The following is a 20,934-nucleotide window of genomic DNA, read 5'->3' as shown; positions in this document are numbered from 1 at the left end:
TCTGTTGCGCGCGCTTATCTCTGCGACGCTGGCGTGGGTCCAGCCAAGACTCATTACCCTCATCACTGTCCATCTGTGGCTGCGTGGACGTGCTTGGCCCTGGCCCTATCTCTTGCCCTTCGGCGGACACCGAAGGCATTGCCAGAGAGGAGGGTCCTGGAGAGGGAGGCCTTGCCAACTCCTCCCCTTCACTCTCGGAGTCCTCTCCTGACGATGACACAGGCTCCAGTAACGGAGCCACAACATGCCCTGAGTCTCCGGAGAAGGGCGGCATATAAATCAAATAAAAAAAACAACAACTGGTCCTTAAGCATATTTATTTCTCTGTATCTGAAGTTCAAGAATAAACGCTAATTTAGATTGCCTCTTATGAAAATCATTCTTCAAATAGGGAGCATTCAGCCAAAATAGCATTTCTTTCATAGAAAAGGGAAATATCAATAGGCAATGTGGAGGGAGGAGAAAACCCAGAAGGAGAGAATTGATAGAATGTTCTAGATGTGGACATGGCTAGAATCTTTATCAGGAGCCTCCATGCTGCAATATGTTGCTATAGGTCTTTTTGAGTCTCCAAGACATTGGCACATTGAAACCATTTCCTGCTTTCCATTCTTCTTACTTTCCTCCAGTTATTTTCTAAGGAGAAATATTAATGCCTTTTTACAAAAAATATTTCAAAGTTTCCATTTTCTGTAGTTGCTGAGAAAAGGATAATGAGCAACAGATTCTGGTATATGGAGCTGATTGTAACAGGCACAAGAAGTTTCCAACTTGCCACTAAGTCTTCAGACCGGATGTATATGAAGATCTTCTATCAATATCCATTGGGATTAGTTAAATTCTGAAGAATTGTACCTATACGTTGTATAGGATTACAGATCCCTTGAGATTCTTTCTATGCCAGCAAATCTCATTTGCTTATGTTCAGAATGACATATCCTTTGCTCTTAACGCTTAAACAGGGATTTCCTACATCGTATATACCTATTCTAGGTATATATTTTCAAAGAATTTCTGAGACTAGATAAAATTAGATTAAGATGTTTAATAAAAGTTCTGCTCTTTAAAGATTGGATAACTACTGCCAACAAGATCTTTAAAGTGATGGGACACATTTGCAGTGTGAACTTTGAATAAGAAGCCTGTGTGCAAGTCAACTCCTATCCAGCAGAGGTCAGTAATTCCTGCGCCTCAGCACTTTTGGTATAAACCAAAATTAAGGCAGCAAGAGAACAAAATTGATATAATTGTCAAACAATCCGTTGGAGAGCACAGACTATTGCACTGAATCATTCTGCCTGCGATATTCCAAATGTAAAGCCGGTTACTCTGAGTTTAAAAATAAATCCTGAGAGCAGAGATGTTAAAAGGAAAAACATGAAAAATCACAGTGAATTATTGAGTATTAAAAATGAAGAACGTGGGTGGAGATAGGTTAGGTTATTGATTGTTTAGTTTAAAGAAAAGGGATATTATGTCTAGATGTGAATATATGTAAAAGATTTGAGCTAAGAGATATAATGATGGGGGGGAAGGAAATGGGTAGCTGAACTGAATAAATGTTAAATTAGGATTTACTATATAGTCTTATAGTGGAAGGTTGTTTTGAAATGTTATATTAATATATACAAAAGATTTGACTTAAGAGATAGACGTATGGGGGGTAGTAAAAGGGTAGATTATGAGCGGAAATCGCTAAATTGGGAGATATAATAATATTATGTTAAATTAGGAGTTATTAGATAATGTTATAACAGAATGTCACTTTGAAATGTATAGCATAGTATAGTATAAGGGGGATATGATAATTTTATTAGAAAGAAAGGGTCAGCATATGGAGATGGAGTAAGTGGATGGTAAAGTATGATATAATCTGTTATGAATTTGGGTTTTATTATGAAGAAGTCACAGGGGAAGGGGAGGGTGAGGGGGGGTTAGGGAGGAGGGGGGGAAAGGGGGAAAATCTGTATTTGAAAAACTTTTTCAAAAAAAAATAATATTAAAAAAAAAATGAAGAACGGATGCCCTGTTTCAGTACCTGGGGACAGAGCAAGGAACTCAAATGCATACTATAGAATAGGAAGTATCTTGCTTGAGAATTGCACTTCTGAGTGAGAACTGAACATGAGTCAGCAATTCAACCTGGAAGCGAAAGAGGGAAACTTAGTTATTTGGCTGCATCTCTTTCATAGCACAGGAAGTTATTATACCCACTCTGCTCCCTGGTATACTGGCTGGGTGGGGAAGTCTGGGAGTTGAAGTCCACACACTTTGAAATTGCTGAGGTTGGGAAACAACGACCTTGGTGCATGGATTTCATACTTGAAAAGGATCCAGGCAAGCTGGAAGAGAAATAAAATGAGGAAATGAAGCTAGTTTTGGGACTGGAAATTTATTCCTTTGAGGAGAGGCTGAGGGAACTGAGCATGCTGAATGGAAGTACAGGTAATCCTCGATTTATGACCATGCTTGAGTCAAAAATTTCTATAGCTAAGTGAAACATTTGTTAAGTGAGCTTTGCCCCATTTTGCGACCTTTCTTGCTACGGTTGCTAAGTGAATCATTGCAGTTGTTAAGTTAGTAACACGGTTGTTAAGTGGAATCTGGTTTCCCCATGGACTTTGCTCGTCAGAAGGTCGCAAAAAGGTGATCACATGACTCCAGGACACTGCAACCGTCATAAATATGGGTCAGTTGCCAAGTTGCTGAAGTTTGATCACATGTCCATGAAGATGCTACAGTGGTCTTACGTGTGAAAAACGGCCATAAGTAACTTTTTTAGTCCTGCTATACACTGGTGGGTTTCAAAAAATTTTATTACAGATTCTGTGGGTGTGGCTTGGTTGGCGTGGCTTGGTGGGCGTGGCAGGAAAAGAATACTGTAAAATCTCCATTCCCATCCCATTCCAGGGGAAGGTTACTGCAAAATCCCCATTTCCTCCCGATCAGCTAGGACTTGGGAGGCAGAGAATAGATGGGGGCGGGGCCAGTCAGAATTTTTACTACCAGTTCTCTGAACTACTCAAAATTTTCACTACTGGTTCTCCAGAACTGGTCAGAATCAGGGGTGGGTTCTAAATTTTTTTACTACCGGTTCTGTGGGCGTGGCTTATTTTGTGGGCATGGCTTGGTGGGGGTAAAGTGACTGGGTGGGAGTGGCCAACTTTTTTCCCCCCTACTTTTAAAAGCATTTTTTCTATAACCTTAAGAGGTTGCAGAAAACAATGCTTTGAAAAGCCTCTGCCGATCAGGCAACTCAGCTGAGATTGTCAGAGGCCTTTCAAAGCATTTTTTAACCATCTTTTCGGCTGAAGAGGTTGTAGAAAAAATGCTTTGAAAAGCCTCTGACGTTCCCAGCTGAGCCGCAGGATCATCAGAGGCTTTTTTTTTTTTTACTTTTAAAAGCATTTTTTCGGCCAAAAAGGTTATAAAAAAAATGCTTTTAAAAGTTAAAAAAAAAGCCTCTGATGAGGTGGGTGGGGTAAGCGAGCGGCGACTGGGCCGGGGACCGGTTCAGGGGCATGGCAGCCAAAGTTATTAGTGGTTCTCGGAACTACTACAAATTTTTACTACCGGTTCTTGCGAACCGGTGCGAACCGGTAGCAACCCACCATTGGTCAGAACCTGCTGAAACCCACCTCTGCCACTGTAACTTCGAACAGTCACTAAATGTATGTTGTAAATCGAGGACTACCTGAATAGTTCAAATACCTGAAGGAACTTCACACAAAAGAAGACCATGATTTGTTCCCTATTGTCGAAGAAGGCAGGAGTTGGAAGGCAGGACTTGGAATAACTTGTCTTAAGTTATAGGAAAACTAATTTCGGCTGACTGTTAAGAATGCTTTTTAGCGATAAAAGCGGTTTGACCGCAAGATCAATTGCCAAGGGGTGTGTATGTGATCAGCTTTCCATTACTGAACATGGCTAGACATGGATCTTTTCATTTGCACCAATCAAGGATTTGATTTAGCACAGATTTCAATGTCTTGTACTAATCCTATTATTTTTTTAATACATACTTTATGGCATACAGTCACAGACATTTGTGCATGAAGGACAAAGATAAAGCAGGTGTTGTAATATTGTGATGGAAACTCCATTCCTTATGTATTTATGTGCTATATAATGTCATAAAAGAGCAGTTTGGTCTAGTGGTCAAGGCTAGAATCCAGGAGACCATGGCTTCTGCCCCTGCCTTAGAGCTGTGGTGGCGCAGTGGTTAGAATGCAGTATTTCCGCTTAACTCTGCTCACATTGCCAGAAGTTTGATTCCTTCGTTCCTGACCAGCTCAAGTTTGAGTCAGGAATGAAGAAAGGTTGACTCAGCCTTCCATCCTTCTGAGGTGGGTAAAATGAGGACCTAGATTGTTGGGGGAAATATGCTGACTCTGTAAACCACTTTGAGAGGGATGTAAACCACTGTGAAGGAGTATATAAGTCTAAGTGCTATTGCTTAGGAACAAAGCCAGCTGGGTGACCTTGGGCCAGTCATTTTCTCTCAGCCCAAGGAAGGAGGCAATGGAAAAACACTTCTGAAATCTTACCAACAAAAATGCAGGGACTTAACCAGTCAGTAACCAGGAGTCAACGCTACTCAGAGGCACACACACACAAAGTGTGTCACAACTATAAAATGGTGGAGCTTGTGTTACAACGTTGCAACACATATTTTATTATAATGGTGCCACTGTGGTTAGGAATAGATGCCTTTATGTATGGTTCCCACTGTCACCTTATGGTTCAGGCTGCAACCTGGCAATAAGTTGTATTGAATTAAATGCAATGTAGAAATATGGGGTTACATTTCTGATCTTGGAACTCAGTCAAAATCTTAGAGGCTTCCTGGTCTACTGATACTAATGCTAGTAAAATCAGCTGAAAAACCTGATGGCAATTATGAGATTTATAGGGATGTTTCTGGGCAGATGTTTCTACTGCAGGTCTGCAGTATAGATAGCCCTCTACGTACGACCACAATTGGGACCAGAATTTCAGTTGTTAAACAAGGCAGATGTTAAGTGAGTCATGCTCAGTTTTATGGCTTCAAGCGGTTACGTGAATCACTGCAAGTTGTTAAGTGAATCACATAGTCATTAAGCAAATCCAGTGTTCTCCCTTGACTTTGCTTGTTGGAAGTTGGCTGGGAAGGTTGCAGAGGGCAGTCACATGACCCCAGGATGCTGCAACCATTGTAAATACATGTCGGCTGCCTGATCATGTGACCATGAGGATGCTACAATGGTTGCACACCACAAAGACTGATCATTATTTTCAGTGTCGCTGAAACTTTAATCACTAAACAAATGATTGTAAGTCAAAGACTATCTATATGAGATTCACGTGATTCATTTCTTTGACTTTTCATCTGAGAAGGAGCTGCATTTAATGAAGATCTTGCTGGAAACCTAAGCACAGTCTGACAGTGTAAGTAACCTTCGCTACAGGATCTTTACTTATCTATTTCTGAATCATTTATCAGTCATGTACATATTATACAGTAGGTCTTTATTTTATAATATCTTTAGTTTAGAAATCCTATTCTTTTCTATAACCAGAATGTGCTTAAAGCAGTTTAGCATCAGGACAGGAGAAGTGAACTACTTTGGTCATGAAGGCGCTGCCCGGGAAGACAATAGCTGTGTGTTTCACAGTTGAAGCAATTAACACACATGGCAATTTAGAAGCCTCCCCCCACAAGACTATTTAGTTCAAGGTCAATATTACTTTCCTGCATCGCCACCTGTGCTATCTAATGGGCTATATCAAAGGAGGCTCACAAATGAAACATGAAATTAAGATGGCCGCTTCTCCAGCCTGATGATTTCCATTGGCTTTCACAATTCCTCTGATGAGTTTCACCTGACGTAGAAAAGCTTTCCTAGCTGTTTTCTGAAACAGAGAAGTAATCCAAGCAATTGGCGATAGCAATTGTGCAAGCAGCCTGCTGCTTTTCTTAATAGGGGTCAAGCTGAATGATTGCAAAGTCTCTAGCTTTTACTATTGTTCAGTGGGAAACGGCTGAAGGATACCTGCAAACTCCTCTTAACTTCTGTTGCCATTCTCTTTCTCAAGATTGATGTTGTCTCAAAGCTCAGGAAATGACCCTGGAGCAGTACAAGAGAAGATGATAATATTTCTGAGTCACCAGAAGAGCAAAAGAAGAACAGGTGAGTTCATCTCTCACTGAATGGAAAGCAAGCACCTTCCTGTTTTGTTCAATCTGCAAGCAGGGCTGTGCTTGCCTTGGTCCTTCGACTAAGCATTTGAGCACTACGTTTGGTTGTGTACCTCTGTGGTGATACCTGGGATGTCTCCCATGTTGGTGAGGAGAAAATAAGAATTGTATTCCGACACATCTAAGAGCACCAGATTGAGATGATCTGTTTTAGATCAACCAACCCCAAGTTATTTTGGGTGTGGTTAATAAATTTTAACCACATTGTTAAGACATGTTTATTTTCCACACCATCTGGATAATAATGAATTGTATTGCTTGGAATTTTCTAATTCATCTGATTAAATTCCTGCCTTTTGTCCTGATTGAGGACATTTATATCCCACTCAACCCTCATGGCTGCTACAAATAATTAAATAGTTATAAGAATATCAGTATAATAATATGTTAAGTAGTAGGACGGTACCTGGCAAAGAATACCAGGTTTGTGGATAGAAATTTGAGACCTGAATAGTGATTGGAAATATGCACCCCTAGTTCTCTGCAACCCCCAAATTTGAATCACCACACAATTCAATAAATACTTCCAGTGCTAGTGGCCAGTGTGTGTGGCCACTGCATCTCCCTTTAACTGTGCCAGCAGTTATTTCATCAGTTTTCCTCCTGCGCTTAGTGTAGCAAAGCTGTAAACCATGTCATTGAGATGATGTTTGGGCTGAGTGAATTGAGTCACAGTTCATTCCCTCATGCTTATGATTTAATTATAAACCAGTCCTTGTGGCAGGTGTGACCATCATCACACCTTCTGACTGGAAGTACTTACTTATGTAGCTGATTCTGCAAGTTAACTTTGGAACCCGGCTTCCAACCAGAGTTACCCTGGGATTTTCAGTATCCTTTCCCAAGGCAGCTTTAGATAAACCTTGATTGATTGATTGATCTGTCTGCTCATCTCACAATGGTAATATTCGGTGGCATGCAAGGATTAAAACACAAAATCCACAGCATTCAAGAACTCCACTCATAGAGAAACACATAACCACAACAGATTTCTGTGTTCACTGGTGCCAAGGAAAAGTGCTGGATGAGTGCCTGCTTCTCTAAGCTCTTATTATTGCATGATTTTCACTCATGTACGCTCTGATCCTCCAAAGCCCCATCAACTTCTGCAGCTAAGGTTGTTTTTCCATTTCTAATTTGCACTGCTTATTCACTGAGCCACAGAAGTGTAGGAGCTGGAGAAATACCAAGAAGTGTACAGCACAGTATTTATTTTTTTATATTTTTATTTATTTCGTCAAGCATGTATTAGATAAGATATATAGACATAATTATGAATACATGAGATGGATACAAATAAAAGGGAAGATTAGAACAGAGATGGTAGGCATGTTGGTGCACTTCTGCATGCCACTTAAAGACCTCTTAGGAATGGGGTGAGGTCGATAGTAGACAGTCTAAGGGTTAGAGTTTTGGGGTTTGGGGAAGAAACCACAGAGTCAGGTAGTGCATTACAGGCACTGACTACTCTGTTGCTGAAGTCATATCGTATCTCTGCTTAGGATCTGAATTGTCTTGTAATCTTTGCTGTAAATCAGTGGCCCCTGACTTTTTGGGCCCCACGGACTGGTTCTATGGAGAAAGGTTTTTCTGTGGGCTGCAGCCCGGTGTTAGGCCACGGACTAGGGGTTGAGGACTCTTGTTCTAAATGAAACATCTTGCAACTCTGGGCAATTTACAAAAAAAGTTAAAAAGTGCTAGAAAGCAGTTAAAATTAGAAAAAACGAATAGAGAAGTTAAAAGTTAAAAATCAATATGATAGAAGTCCTGGGGATGAGAATCTTCTCTAACCTGTCAACCACTCTGAACGGAGCAGGCCCTTGTTTGGCCCAGGCCAAACAGCAGAGCAATTGCAATAGCATTTAGACTTATATACCGCTTCACAGTGCTTTACAGCCCTCTCTAAGTGATTTACAGAGTCAGCATATTGCCCCCAACAATCTGGGTCCTCATTTTGCCTACCTTGGAAGGATGGAAGGCTGAGTCAACCTTGAACTGGTGAGATTCGAACTGCCAAATTGCAGGCAGCTGGGAGTCAGCAGAAATAACTTACAGCACTGCGCCACCACGGCACTCTAGCCATATTTTTTAGGCTCCTCTGGAAAGCCAAGAATATGGGGGCAGACCTCAACTCCAAAAAGAGAAGAGAGACTAGTCCAGAGGGCAGGGGCCACAACAGAAAAGGCTCTTCTGGACCCCACCAGCTGAAATTCTTTGGCTGACAGGATCTGAAGTAAGTCCTTTCCCCTGAAACAAGTGGGGTGGGTTAGTCCCACTAGAGCGAGATGTTTCCTCAGATACCTTGGACCCAGTCCATAAAGAGTTTTAAAGGTAATGACCTACACCTTGAGTAAGACCTGAAAGCAAACTGGTAGCCACTGCAGCTCACATAATAGCAGTGTTACATGTGCCACCTGAGATGCTTCCAGAACTGTCTGTGTTGCTGTGTTATGTACCAGGTAGCTTCCAAGAACTCTTCAAATGTACCCAATGTAGAGTGTATTGCAGTGATCCAACAGGGAGATGAATAAGGAACGAATGACAGTGTACAGGTCTTACGATCCAGGAAAGGGAATAACTGGTGCATAACTGGGAATAACACAAAGTTGTGAAAAGGGTCTCCTAGTCATGACTGCCACCTACTCTTTGAGCAGGATTCGCAAGTCTAGGAGAAGCCCCAGGTTGTGCATTGCGTTTGTCTGGGGTAATGCAAATCCATCCAGAACTAAGGATGATAAACCCTCAGATCCCGAGGCCCCTTGAAGCCACAGTCTTTTATTACATTTAAAATACAATCCTCCTTTTGCTTTTATTAGTTTACTTATTGCATAATATCTAGCCTTTTTAAAAAAATAAGGATGCCAAACTTTTTCATTGTTTTTGGTTTTCAGCCTGTAAATGCCAGCAACATTCCATGCAGAAATGTTGCAACTAAAGCATTTCCTAGATAATAATGTGTTGGGACTACAATAGAGTCAGCACCTGGCATCATTGGGCAGCTAGACCATCCCCAAAACTTTGCTGCACCCTCTGCTAATTCTAACCCTAAATTCCTGTCCAATTAACAATTCTAGATCTTCAGATACCCTGCTTTTCCATTGCCCATAATGTCTATAGAGATTCTCAGTCATCCAGGTCATGGTGCTTTTTTTCAAGAGGCAACTGGACTTCGTTTTTCCTTGAAGACATCTCACTTCTCATCCAAGAAGCTTCTTCAGTTTTGACTGAATAGTGGGGAAGGGTAGGATTTATATTCCTTGCAGTCATCTGGTCGTTAGCACTCTTTCTCAGAATTCAGAAAGGGTTCTGAGAAACTTACAGTCTCCTGGTTTTTAGCTAAGTGCCTTAACTACTAAACCAAACTAGCAATCCTTGATGTTAACTGTATTGGGGTATAGATTTTCAGTAGAGCCCAATTTGTCAAAATTTGCAATTTGGAGCCTTTATGGAAACAAATATTTTGTCTTCTGAGAAGAAATACAATTCTCTGCTCCACATTAGCTTCATGGCAGTTATAATGAAAAAGCTGCAACGAAACAATATTTTATCTGATACTAAAGCAGGGCAAGCATCTAAAGCACTTCTCAGGAGAAAACCAATTCAGGTTACCTGTTTACCACCAGATTTGGTGCTCATGGATACACAGAGCATTCCCTGATCAAGAGAAGTATGCTTGCAAGGCATTGATCAAGACAAGTATACTAGCTAAGTTGATGATTTGCAAGAGATGAAAGATACTTGGTGTGTACGTGTGTGCATATGAAAGAGGGGGTAGGGGAGAACTCCCATGTTCATTATTTTTTTGCTGAAAATGAATTACAACTCCCTTTTTTTGTTTTAAGATTTTTATTCATTTGCATTGCTCTTGTGCATTTGACTGCGTACTAGCACTTGGAAATTTAGAAGGTCGTGGTTTGTCTGGCAAGCAAGTATGGGAAAGCATCTCTTCCTTTGTTTCTGCATGTCAGCTACTGTTAAAGGCACAGTGGAAAGTGAACTAAATGGCACATTAAATGACCTTCTGGAGGGGAGGACTGGGTTCTCTGTTTTTTTCTAGTAGCATTGGAGATACCCCTACCAGAGAGAGCCTTTTCTCATGGAGGTTTAATTAAGTCTCTTTAAAAAGGAGATACCCCATTGCCTTCATTCCTTCCTAGCAGCTGCAGTGTTTGGGATTAATGATTTCTGTTGACTCAGAAGGCATCCTTAATTAATTGGTTAGCCTGTTTTCAAATCTTACTTTTTTTTTTTATAGAACTGCAGATGGCAAGTGCTGCCTTGGAAGAGACATTCCCCTATTGTGGGTGGGAAAGAAAAATGGATAATTTCATTTCTGAAATTAAACTCCCGGAAGCACATATGGCTGTAATCTGGAAAAAAAAAAGTGATTATCTTTTTAAATAGATAAGGACATTATGTGGATCTATTGAATGGTGTAACATTCTTCACATATTTCTTAGATGAAAATCGCATTTTGTTTAAGGGAGGTAACTCCACATAAGCATGTTCAGGACTATATAGCCTTAACTGATTGACAACACTAATATTGCTGGCAAACACTTTTCTTTAAATCTGAGAAAAATACATTGATTTAGAGGCAAAAAGAATTGATTTCTCTAATTTTGTGGAAGTCAGACACTCAGCAAGCGAAAGAGTCTTTTTGGACATATGTCATGCCATATGTCAGGGGTGTCAAAATCAAGGGCCAGGGCCGGATCCAGCCCATGGGGTACTTAGATCTGGCCTGTGGGGCTGCCCTGGAAACAGCGAAGGACAGGTCCACAATGCTTCTGCCAGTGAAAACGGGCTCCCAAGCTTCATTTTCGGCTGCCATGGCCTCCTGCAATCCTCTGCCAGTGAAAACGGAGCTTTCGGAGGGCCACACATGGAGCTCAGGAGCCTGTTTTCGCTGGAAGAGCACTCAGGCCACCACAAGCGCCCCCGACAGAAGTGACGTCGAGCTGGCCATGCCCACCCTGGGCACACCCACCCTGGCCCCCCAAGGCCAAACACAACCCTGATGTGGCCCTCAATGAAATTGAGTTTGACACCCCTGCCATATATGATAAGGTATACTTGCTAAAATCCACTATTCCTCATATTTCTTCCAGGACTGTCTACAGAAACTGTAGACAGTTTCCAGACTGTCTACAGGTTTTATGACTGGCCGCTTAGTGACCATTCAAAGTTATGACCAACCTGAAAAAGGATTTACAACTCAGATTCAAAGTTCTGATGATCCCCCTGCCCTCCACAGTGGTCACATGACCAAACTTTGGGCATTCGGCAGCACAGCCATATTTAGGGCTGCTTGCAGTGTCCCACAGTCACATGACTGCATTTTACAATGGTTTTGCTGAAAAATGCACTGGTTTGTTTAAGATTATTGTGTTTACTTATCAACTGCTGCATTCACTTTACAACTGCTTTACAAATTGCTGTTTGCTTTACAGTCTCTGCATTTGCTTCACAGCCATTGTAAAATATAAAATTTATGACTGACAGGACATAAGACCATAATGGGTTTGCTCCAGGGGTGGGTTCTAAATTTTTTTACTACCGTTTCTGTGGGCATGGCTTATTTTGTGGGTGTGGCTTGGTGGGTAATGTGACTGGGTGGGCATGGCCAACTTTTTTTTTTTTTAACTTTTAAAAGCATTTTTTCTACAATTTTAAGAGGTGCAGAAAAAAATGCTTTGAAAAGCCTCTGCCGATCAGGCAACTCAGCTGAGATCGTCAGAGGCTTTTCAAAGCATTTTTTTTACCACCTCTTCGGTTGAAAAAATGCTTTGAAAAGCCTCTGACGTTCCCAGCTGAGCCGTGGGATCATCAGAGACTTTTTTTTTAACTTTTAAAAGCATTTTTTCGGCTGAAAAAAAGCCTCTGATGAGGTAGGTGGGGTAAGCGAGCGGTGACCGGGCCGGGGACTGGTTCCGGGGCGTGGCCAGCCAATGTTATTACCGGTTCTCGGAATTACTACAAATTTTTACTACCGGTTCTTGCGAATCGGTGCGAACCGGGAGCAACCTACCACTGCTTTGCTCCCTTTACAGTCGTATGGTTGGGACTGAAATTTTAAACAAAGTCAAAATGGCAGCCGCAATGGTGTCATTAAAACTCTGGCTATTGTTTATACCTGTTGCACACACAATATTCTTCCCTGCCCTCTGCACTACATTTCCTGATATATTCAATTTTGAGAGTACCTCAAACCTGGCCCCATTTGCCCTTAATTATGTTAAGGTTTAGATTTTTATGAAAATCTGTGTGCAGCGTATGTGTCTGATGCTTGGCATTTGCCCCAAAGTCTCCATTAGCGTTTATGTGCATGAGAGAAAGATGCAACCGCACAATTTCTCTTTCTGTAGCATTTGATATCTGAAGTCTTGGTGAGCCTTGGTGGCGCAGCAGACTAAAGTGCTGTTAAGTAGCACCAGCTGCCTGCAATTACTGCAGGTTCAAATCTTACAAGGCTCAAGGTTGACTCAGCCTTCCATCCTTTCGAGGCAGGTAAAATGAGGAGCCGGATTGTGGGGGCAATAACCTGACTTTGTATAAAAAAGAACACCGCTTGGGGGGGGAGGGTGAAATCCCTACTAAGCAGGTATATACAAAAGTATGAAGGCTATTGCTTAACGCATTGTAAGCCTCCCTGAGTCTCCGGAGAAGGGCGGCATATAAATCGAACCAATAAATAAATAAGTGTCTACAAGAGATCCGAACATTAAAAGGTGCAATATTCAAACAGTACGTTATTGCAGACAGTCGGTCTCCCATTCTCCATTTTTCACTTGAGATGTTATTTATTCCACTTGCATTTAACTTCATCACAGTGCTAGTATTTGACATTAACAATAAATCCTGCGTAGCAAATTTCAGCTTCAGTTAATGCAGCTCTGTTGTGAGTTCATCTATTATTGGCAATCTTGTACAAACATACCAACCAGGACAATAGAACCTGCTATTCTTTATTATACATTTCTCCCCATCTTTGCTGCGCTTTAATGGCAAATCTGAGAAAGACTGAAGAAGCCAATCAGAAAATACGTTTCCCTTTTCTGAATGGTGAACAATTGCAGGGAGAATAGATGAAGGGGGAAAATGCAGGAAGCATAACACAAAAGCCCTCCAGTAGATGTGATCCTTGGCATTCTGTTATTTAGCCCTCTTCGGTACTTAATTTCTCACTTTCCACTGCTTTTGAATCCCGTCAGTCGGCTTTTTAGCGATGAGCTTAAATAAAGCGATGAGCTTTATTTATTTAGCATATTTTCATGGCCACTCATATATCAGGGTGGCAAAAAAGTGAAACCAATTTTATAGCATAAACACACACACAAATGAGCCCCCACCTCCATCTCAATAACAGCATAAGAAACACACGCATCAGTGGTGGGCTGCCCCTGGTTCGGACCGGTTCGCAAGAACCGGTAGTAAAACTGGTAAAACCAGTTTTACCAATTTTACCAGTAAAACCACCCACCGCCCTGGATGTCGTCATCTGTGATCTGCTCATGTGTAGAAGCTTCTGCGCATGCGAGCGAAGCAAGCATGCTTGCACGATCCCATTGCAAACCAGTAGTAAAGGTAAGTAGAACCCACCCCTGACACACACCCACACCAGAGCTCCATTAACATGCTGACCCCAGTATCTGGGGGAAAGCCAGGTCTTTGTGGGCCTTCTGGAAGGCAGCAGGTTTGGGGGGTGTCCATATCTTGGAGGTGGGAGAGGCTCTTTCACATGACAGGCTCCATGATAGAGAAGGGACAGCTTCCGAGTGACACCAGTCTTGTATACTTGAGTCACATACCCTAAACCCAATAATGAGAGGCAAAGGAAAGCAATATTCATTCCATAGATTCTCTATTGGCCCTCCCCTTGTTGATATGTTCCTGGAGTAGACTTTTCCCCAGGCTCTGCATAACAACTGTGAGAAAAAAAAACCCCTCTGCATGAGCAGGAATGTCATGTCTGAATAAGCTGTAGGGCAGTTCTACTCACAATACACACAATGCCCTGATTGTGAGTCCATAAACACTTCCATGATGTTACGCTGGTAATAATGTGGAAGAGTTTGGCCATGCTGCCTGTTAGGATATTTTTAATGACTTCTGAGACAAGACAGCAGCCCTACGGATTTCCTAGTAGCTTCCCACCACCCCAGGATTAATCAGATTTGGATGCGAGCAGGTAAAAAAGTCAAGCTGGCAGCCACAACAATGTGATCAAAGCTCCCTCCCAGCCCCTTTTTGATGTACATTGGGCTTGTCAAAAAGGGGCAGGGCTGTGATCACATGTATTGGCTGCCAGCTTGATTTTTTTTTTTTAACCACTCTCCTGCTAGTTCTGCTCCTGCTCAATTTTTGTTGTTAGCCAAGATTGGCTAGTGCTGTCATCTGCCACGGCACCTTCTATTACAGTATGTAATATAACCAAAGTGCATGAAATGGAGTAAAAAATATCCCTCTGCACTGCCTTGAAAGGTTCTTGTGGGCTAGTTCTGAAAACATCATTATAACAGGAGATTTTAAAAAGGACAATTTTCACATCAATGTATTTATAACCCTCCATTTTTCACATTTTATCTTTTAATTTACTGATGAGCAAGAAATTGGATCTTGCTGATTTTCTTTAAAAAAAACCACCCTAATGTAATTAGGTAAGTCATATAATTGCACCTTCTCAAGGATTCTCTCACCCATGAAGGGGATATAAGCTGGATCAGCAAAGTGGGCTTTCTGGATGCAACCTAATATTGTCCACTCAGCACGAGCATCTGAACTGTCCTCCCCCACCCCAAAGGAGGAAAAAGTAATTGGGCTGGAGAAGAGAGCAGAACTGAGCAGAGAGATAGATACCTTGGATGAGAATGAGAGATTGATAGATCAGCAGGTTAAAAATATGAAAGAGTGGATACAGATAGTTTTATCTGTGTTGTGTGAGCTTGTGCACGTGTTTGAAACTGCAGCAAAACTAGAGTTTCTTTTTTAATGTTTGGGAACACATTCCCATTTCCCTACTTGCCTCAAGCTGCTTCCTGAATTCAATTCTTGAATTGAGGCAAGCAGAGAAATGAATTTACTGAATTTATTTTCTTTCTTCTTGCACTCTCCTCCTCCTCCTATTACTTCTCTTTCAAGGCAGTTGCTGGGGGAAAAAAAAATCAAACAGTTGTTTGTCAGTTGACTCCCTGCCAAAAAGAAGGGTGAAAAAGAGATTAATGTTGAAGGTTTCAGCCTTGCTCACTGCCAGGCTACAGCACTGCCAGAAAGAGTTGCAAGGATCTGCAGACAAAAAGAGCTCACATCAATCCAGATTGTCTTCTTCATTCCTGCAGCCACCGCAAAAAGCACCCACTGTTAGAGCTGTTGGGAAAAGCACCCGGTTGCAAAATGCTGACATGCTGTCTTTTTGATTGCACAGGTTATAGTGGCTTTCAAATGAAAACAAAGGAATGGTGCCTTTGTAATCAAGTTGATTCCCCTCATGGTAACTATTCAGATTTTTTTTTTTGGTGCAAATGGCTAGAGGAATGTATATTTCATGTTCTGAAAATGTGGATGGGAAGGTATCCAAGTCGTTTATTTACTCTCCTTTGGTATGAAGCAATGTTTTTCAAATTTAACTATCTTAAGATATATGGACTTCAACTCCCAGAATTCCCTAGTGAGCATGCTGGCTAGGTAATTCCAGAGTTAGAAATCCATGTATCTTAATATTGTCAAGTTGAAAAATGCTGGTGTGGAATGTAGGCAGGAGGAGTTTTAGAATAGAATAGAATAACAGAGTTGGAAGGGACCTTGGAGGTCTTCTAATCCAACACCCTGCCCAGGCAGGAAACCCTACACCACTTCAGACAAATGGTTATCCAACATCTTCTTAAAAACTTCCAGTGTTGGAGCATTCACAACTTCTGCAGGCAAGTTGTTCCACTTATTAATTGTTCTAACTGTCAGGAAATTTCTAAGTTGCTTCTCTCCTTGATTAGTTTCCACCCATTGCTTCTTGTTCTACCCTCAGGTGCTTTGGAGAATAGTTTGACTCCTTCTTCTTTGTGGCAGCCCCTGAGATATTGGAACACTGATATCATGTCTCCCCTAGTCCTTCTTTTCATTAAACTAGACATACCCAGTTCCTGCAACCGTTCTTCATATGTTTTAGCCTCCAGTCCCCTAATCATCTTTGTTGCTCTTCTCTGCACTCTTTCTAGAGTCTCAACATCTTTTTTACATCGTGGCGATCAAAATGGAATGCAATATTCCAAGTGTGGCCTTACCAAGGCATTATAAAGTGGTATTAACACTTCATGTGATCTTGATTCTATCCCTCTGTTTATGCAGCCCAGAACTGTGTTGGCTTTTTTGGCGGCTGCTGCACACTGTTGGCTCATATCTAAATGGTTGTCCACTAGGATTCCAAGATTTTGTTTTTCTTGTACCTGAGGAAATTTAGGGGATAAGGCATTTACTGAAAAAATAATTTGGGGACTCTCTTTTAGGTCAGCTGAAGGAAGCACAGATTGCCACATGATGTTTTCTGCCTATTTCTAGCATTCTGAAGTCAGTAGAAGTTTGCTTCAGATTGCTTCAGAGACTGAAGAGGGAAGAAGTGAGGAAGGAAAAAGGGGGTGAGATGGGAGTCCTCTAAATGACAAAAATGGCTGAATGACCAATTTTACAGGCTCTCTGTAACTGAGAATTGGTTTATATACACTATGTATTTCAAAATTGGTAACATACACATTCATCTCAAAAGTAATATGACAGGAGTTATAGAAATATAACTGGTATCTTTTTCTATCTGCATTGACTGCCGGCTGAGTCTACTTGTCAGCCGTAAAGCAGTAAACAAACAGGAAGAATGTGCCTTAATCTAGGAGACGGGCACTTGAATCTTTTGTTTCCTGTCACCAAAACAAATATTTCATAACCAGGACAGCCATAAAGTACTTTTAAACTATGGACTTAGTTATTTACCTAGCAGTTTTCCTAAGATGGCAACATGAATTGCTTTACTTCATTTATCACATTTTAACTCTCCTCCTACTCTGTTTTGTTTTGGGCCTTTGACTTTATGTTCTGTGACACCTTGAATTTATACAACCTAATCCTGTTTTGATGGAACCAGTGATCTGTGATCATACAATCTTATCTTATTAACAACATAATATCAATATTAATATAGCAATATATATTTCTTAAATGGTGGGCTGCTTCATCATTGGGATTAAGCATTATAGATCAGTGGTCACCAACTGGTAATCCGTGGACCACTGGTGGTCCGCAAGAAAATTTTGGTCTGCAGAAAAATTATTTGCATTTTTTATATTGCACTAAATCAGGGGTCCTCAAACTATGGCCCCTGGGGCGGATACATGCAATGAACATTTGCATTACTGTGGAGAGTCTCCCCCTTCAGGGTCTTTTTGTGTGAGTTGGAGTGGGGCAGAAATTCCAACTTGGAGTCTGCTTCAGCCTCCTGGTGTGGGGCTTTGGGCAAAGGCTGGAGGAAAATGCCGCTGGTGGCGAAGAGCCAGAGGGCTTTGTTCCAGTGGGACTGCATCATGGCCTGGAACTGGCTGACCATCTCAGCCCACTGAGCTTCCAGGTGCCGATACCTGGCCTTGCACTCCTGCAGGTCTTCCCTCTACTTGGAAAGCCTATGCTCTTAGTCCTCAGTGAGGTGCTTCTGCTAAGCCTCCTTCTCGGTCAGATCCAATCTGAACTGAGCTGTTTTGCCAACTCTTTCTCATGGTGGCTGCTTAGCTCCAATAACTGCTTCCTGTTGGGACACTAAGGAGCCTGGATGGACAGGCGAGGAGGGGTGAGTAGAGGCTGGCGAGGCGCCCCTCAACATGAGTGACATCAAGTTGACCACACCCACCCAGTCACATGACCACCTAGCCACACCCACCCAGCCGATCATTAGGCAGATCATATTAGTGGTCCGTGGGATTTAAAATTATGAATTTAGTGGTCCCTGAGGTCCGAAAGGTTGGTGACCCCTGGTGTAGATCAGGGTTTCCCATACTTAATAACGCTATTATGTGTGGACTTCAATCCCTAGAATTCATTAGTTAGCATGCCTGGAGCACCATCTTCAAAAAAGGGACAAAAATGGAATTTATTTATTTATTTATTTATTTTATTCAATTTGTATACCGCCCTTCTCCTAATGGACTCAGGGCGGTGCACAGCCAAAACTAAAACACATACCAATACAAAATTTAAAATTTTTTAAAGAATTTCATGACTTTGGCCCCAAAATTTAAAACATTCAAACTAAAACCCATTGACAATTTAAAAAACTAAAAAAGCTAGAAAAGGGGGGGGGGGTTTCACGCCAGCCCTGCTTGATGGAAAGGAAAAGTTTTTAGGGCACGGCGAAAAACCCGGAGATCCAATATCCTTCGTATCTCCGGGATCAAATCGTTCCAGAGGGCAGGAGCTGCCATAAAGAAGGCCCTCCCGCTGGGGGTCGCCAGCCGACATTGCCTGGCTGATGGCACCCTGAGGAGTCCCTCTCTGTGGGAGCGTACTGGTCGGTGGGAGGCTATTGGCGACAGAAGGCGGTCCCGCAAATACCCAGGTCCTATGCCATGGAGCGCTTTAAAGGTGATGACCAACACCTTAAAGCGCACCCGGAAGACCACTGGAAGCCAGTGCTGCTCACGCAGGAGAGGTGTCAGATGGGAGCGCCCCCTCGCTCCCATAATGCCCCGCGTGGCTGCATTCTGCACCAGGCTTTTGACAAAGTAGACCACAACCTAATCTTTGTAAGTTAGAAAAATGTGGGATAGACAGCATCACTACCAAATGGATTCATAACTGGTTGACAAACTGCACTCAATGTGTAGTCCTTAATGGAACAACTTTTACATGGAGGGAAGTAAGCAGTGGGGCACTCCAAGGTTCTGTCTTAGGCCCAATATTCTTTAATATTTTCATAAACAATTTTGATGAGGGAATATAAGGGGAACTCCTCAAATTTGCAGATAACATCAATTGTTAGGAATAGGCAGGAATAGGCAACAGCCCAGAAGATAGGCTTAAGATCCAGAAAGATTGTGACAGACTAATACTGGGCCTATCTAACTGAATGAAATTCAATGGTGAAAAAAGTAAGACAAGAAAAACCAAATGTACAGATATAGAATAAGTGGAACCTGGCTCAATAGCAGTAATTGCAAGAGGGATGTTAGAGTTCTGGTGGACAATCACTTAAATATGAGCCAGCAGTTTGGTGCAGCTACCAAAAAAGCCAATGCAATCCAAGGCTGCATTAACAGAGGATAGAATCAAGGTTACATGAAGTATTAGTACTGCTTTATAATGCCTTGATAAAACCACGTTGGGAATATTACATCCAGTTTTGGACGCCACAATATAAAAAAGATGTTCAAATTCTGGAAAGAATGCAGAGAAAGGCAAGAAAGATGATTAGGGGGCTGGAGGCTAAAATATATGAAGAATGGTTGCAGGAATTGGGTTTATCTAGTTTAGTGAAAAGAAGGACCGGGGGTGACACAATACCAGTGTCCCAATATTTGAGGGGCTGCCACAAAGAAGGGAGGGGTCAACCTCTTTTCCAAAACACCAGAAGGCAGGACAAGAAGCAATGGATGGAAACTAATCAAAGAGAGAAGCAATCTAGAACTAGGGAGAAATTTCCTGACAGTGAGAACAATTAACCAGTGATACTGGTGGCCTTCAGAAGTTGTGGGTGCTCCATTACTGGAGGTTTTAAAGAACAGATTAGATAGTCATTTATCTAGAATGGTATATGGTCTCCTGCAGGGGTTGGTTCTACTTACCTTTACTACTGGTTCGCAGCGGGGCCACACGCTCGCGCTCTTCTGTGCAAGTGCAGAAGCGTTTTGATGACATCAGGGTCGGTGGGCGGAGCCTCCCTCTGGTTTTACTATCGGTTCTATAGAACCGGTGCGAACCGGGGGCAACCCATCACTGGTCTCCTGCTTGTGCAGAGAATTGAATTAGAAGACCTCCTAAGTCCCTTCCAACCATGGGTGAAATGCTCCTGGTTCGGACCGGATCACCCGATCTGGTAGCGATGGAGGCGGGTGGTTCGGAGAACCGGTAGCAAAAATCCCTACCCCCCACCCCCATTGGCCAGATGATCCGCACAATTATCAGAGGCTTTTTTTTCATTTTTAAAAGCATTTTTTCTACTACCTCTTTGGCCGAAAAAATGCTTTTAAAAGTAAAAAAAAAAAGCCTCTGATGATCGTGTGGCTCAGCTGGGATCATCAGAGGCTTTTAAAAGCATTTTTTCTACAACCTCTTAGGCCAAAGAGGTTATAGAAAAAATGTTTTTAAAAGTAAAAAAAAAAGTTGTCCACACCCACTCAGTCATATTACCCCCCCACACACACACACACCAAGCCACGCCCACAGAACCGGTAGTAACAAATTTTACATTTCACCACTGCTTCCAACTGTTATTCTGTTATATCTTAAAGTGGCCAAGGTTGGGAAACACTGATCTAGATGGACTTTAGAGCTTCCTCACTCCTTGTCTTCAGTCAAAAGAATGTGGACTTTTAAGTAAAGGGCTGGAAGCCATACTGAAACAATTTTAAAGAGGTTAAAAGGTAGATTTAAAAAACAACCATCATTTTATCTCCATCCCATGTATTGAAATAAAAATTTTCCTCATAAAATCATTGGATATTTTT

The 20,934-nt window shown here is 41.9% G+C and overlaps 1 long non-coding RNA gene across 1 annotated transcript in view; it reads left to right on the top strand.

The window, feature by feature from the left end:
* LOC117666010 (uncharacterized) overlaps positions 1-20,934 on the top strand; it is a 96,597-nt gene that overhangs the window by 41,648 nt on the left and 34,015 nt on the right. Inside the window, exon 3 of the long non-coding RNA XR_015731181.1 lies at positions 6,076-6,170. This is a non-coding gene — a long non-coding RNA (uncharacterized LOC117666010). The remainder of the gene's footprint in view (positions 1-6,075; positions 6,171-20,934) is intronic.

This window comes from Pantherophis guttatus, chromosome 1 (genome assembly GCF_059756535.1).
Source record: "Pantherophis guttatus breed Tessera chromosome 1, ASM5975653v1, whole genome shotgun sequence".
Taxonomy (NCBI): Eukaryota; Metazoa; Chordata; class Lepidosauria; order Squamata; family Colubridae; genus Pantherophis; species Pantherophis guttatus.
This window is presented reverse-complemented; position numbering and strand designations above follow the sequence as displayed.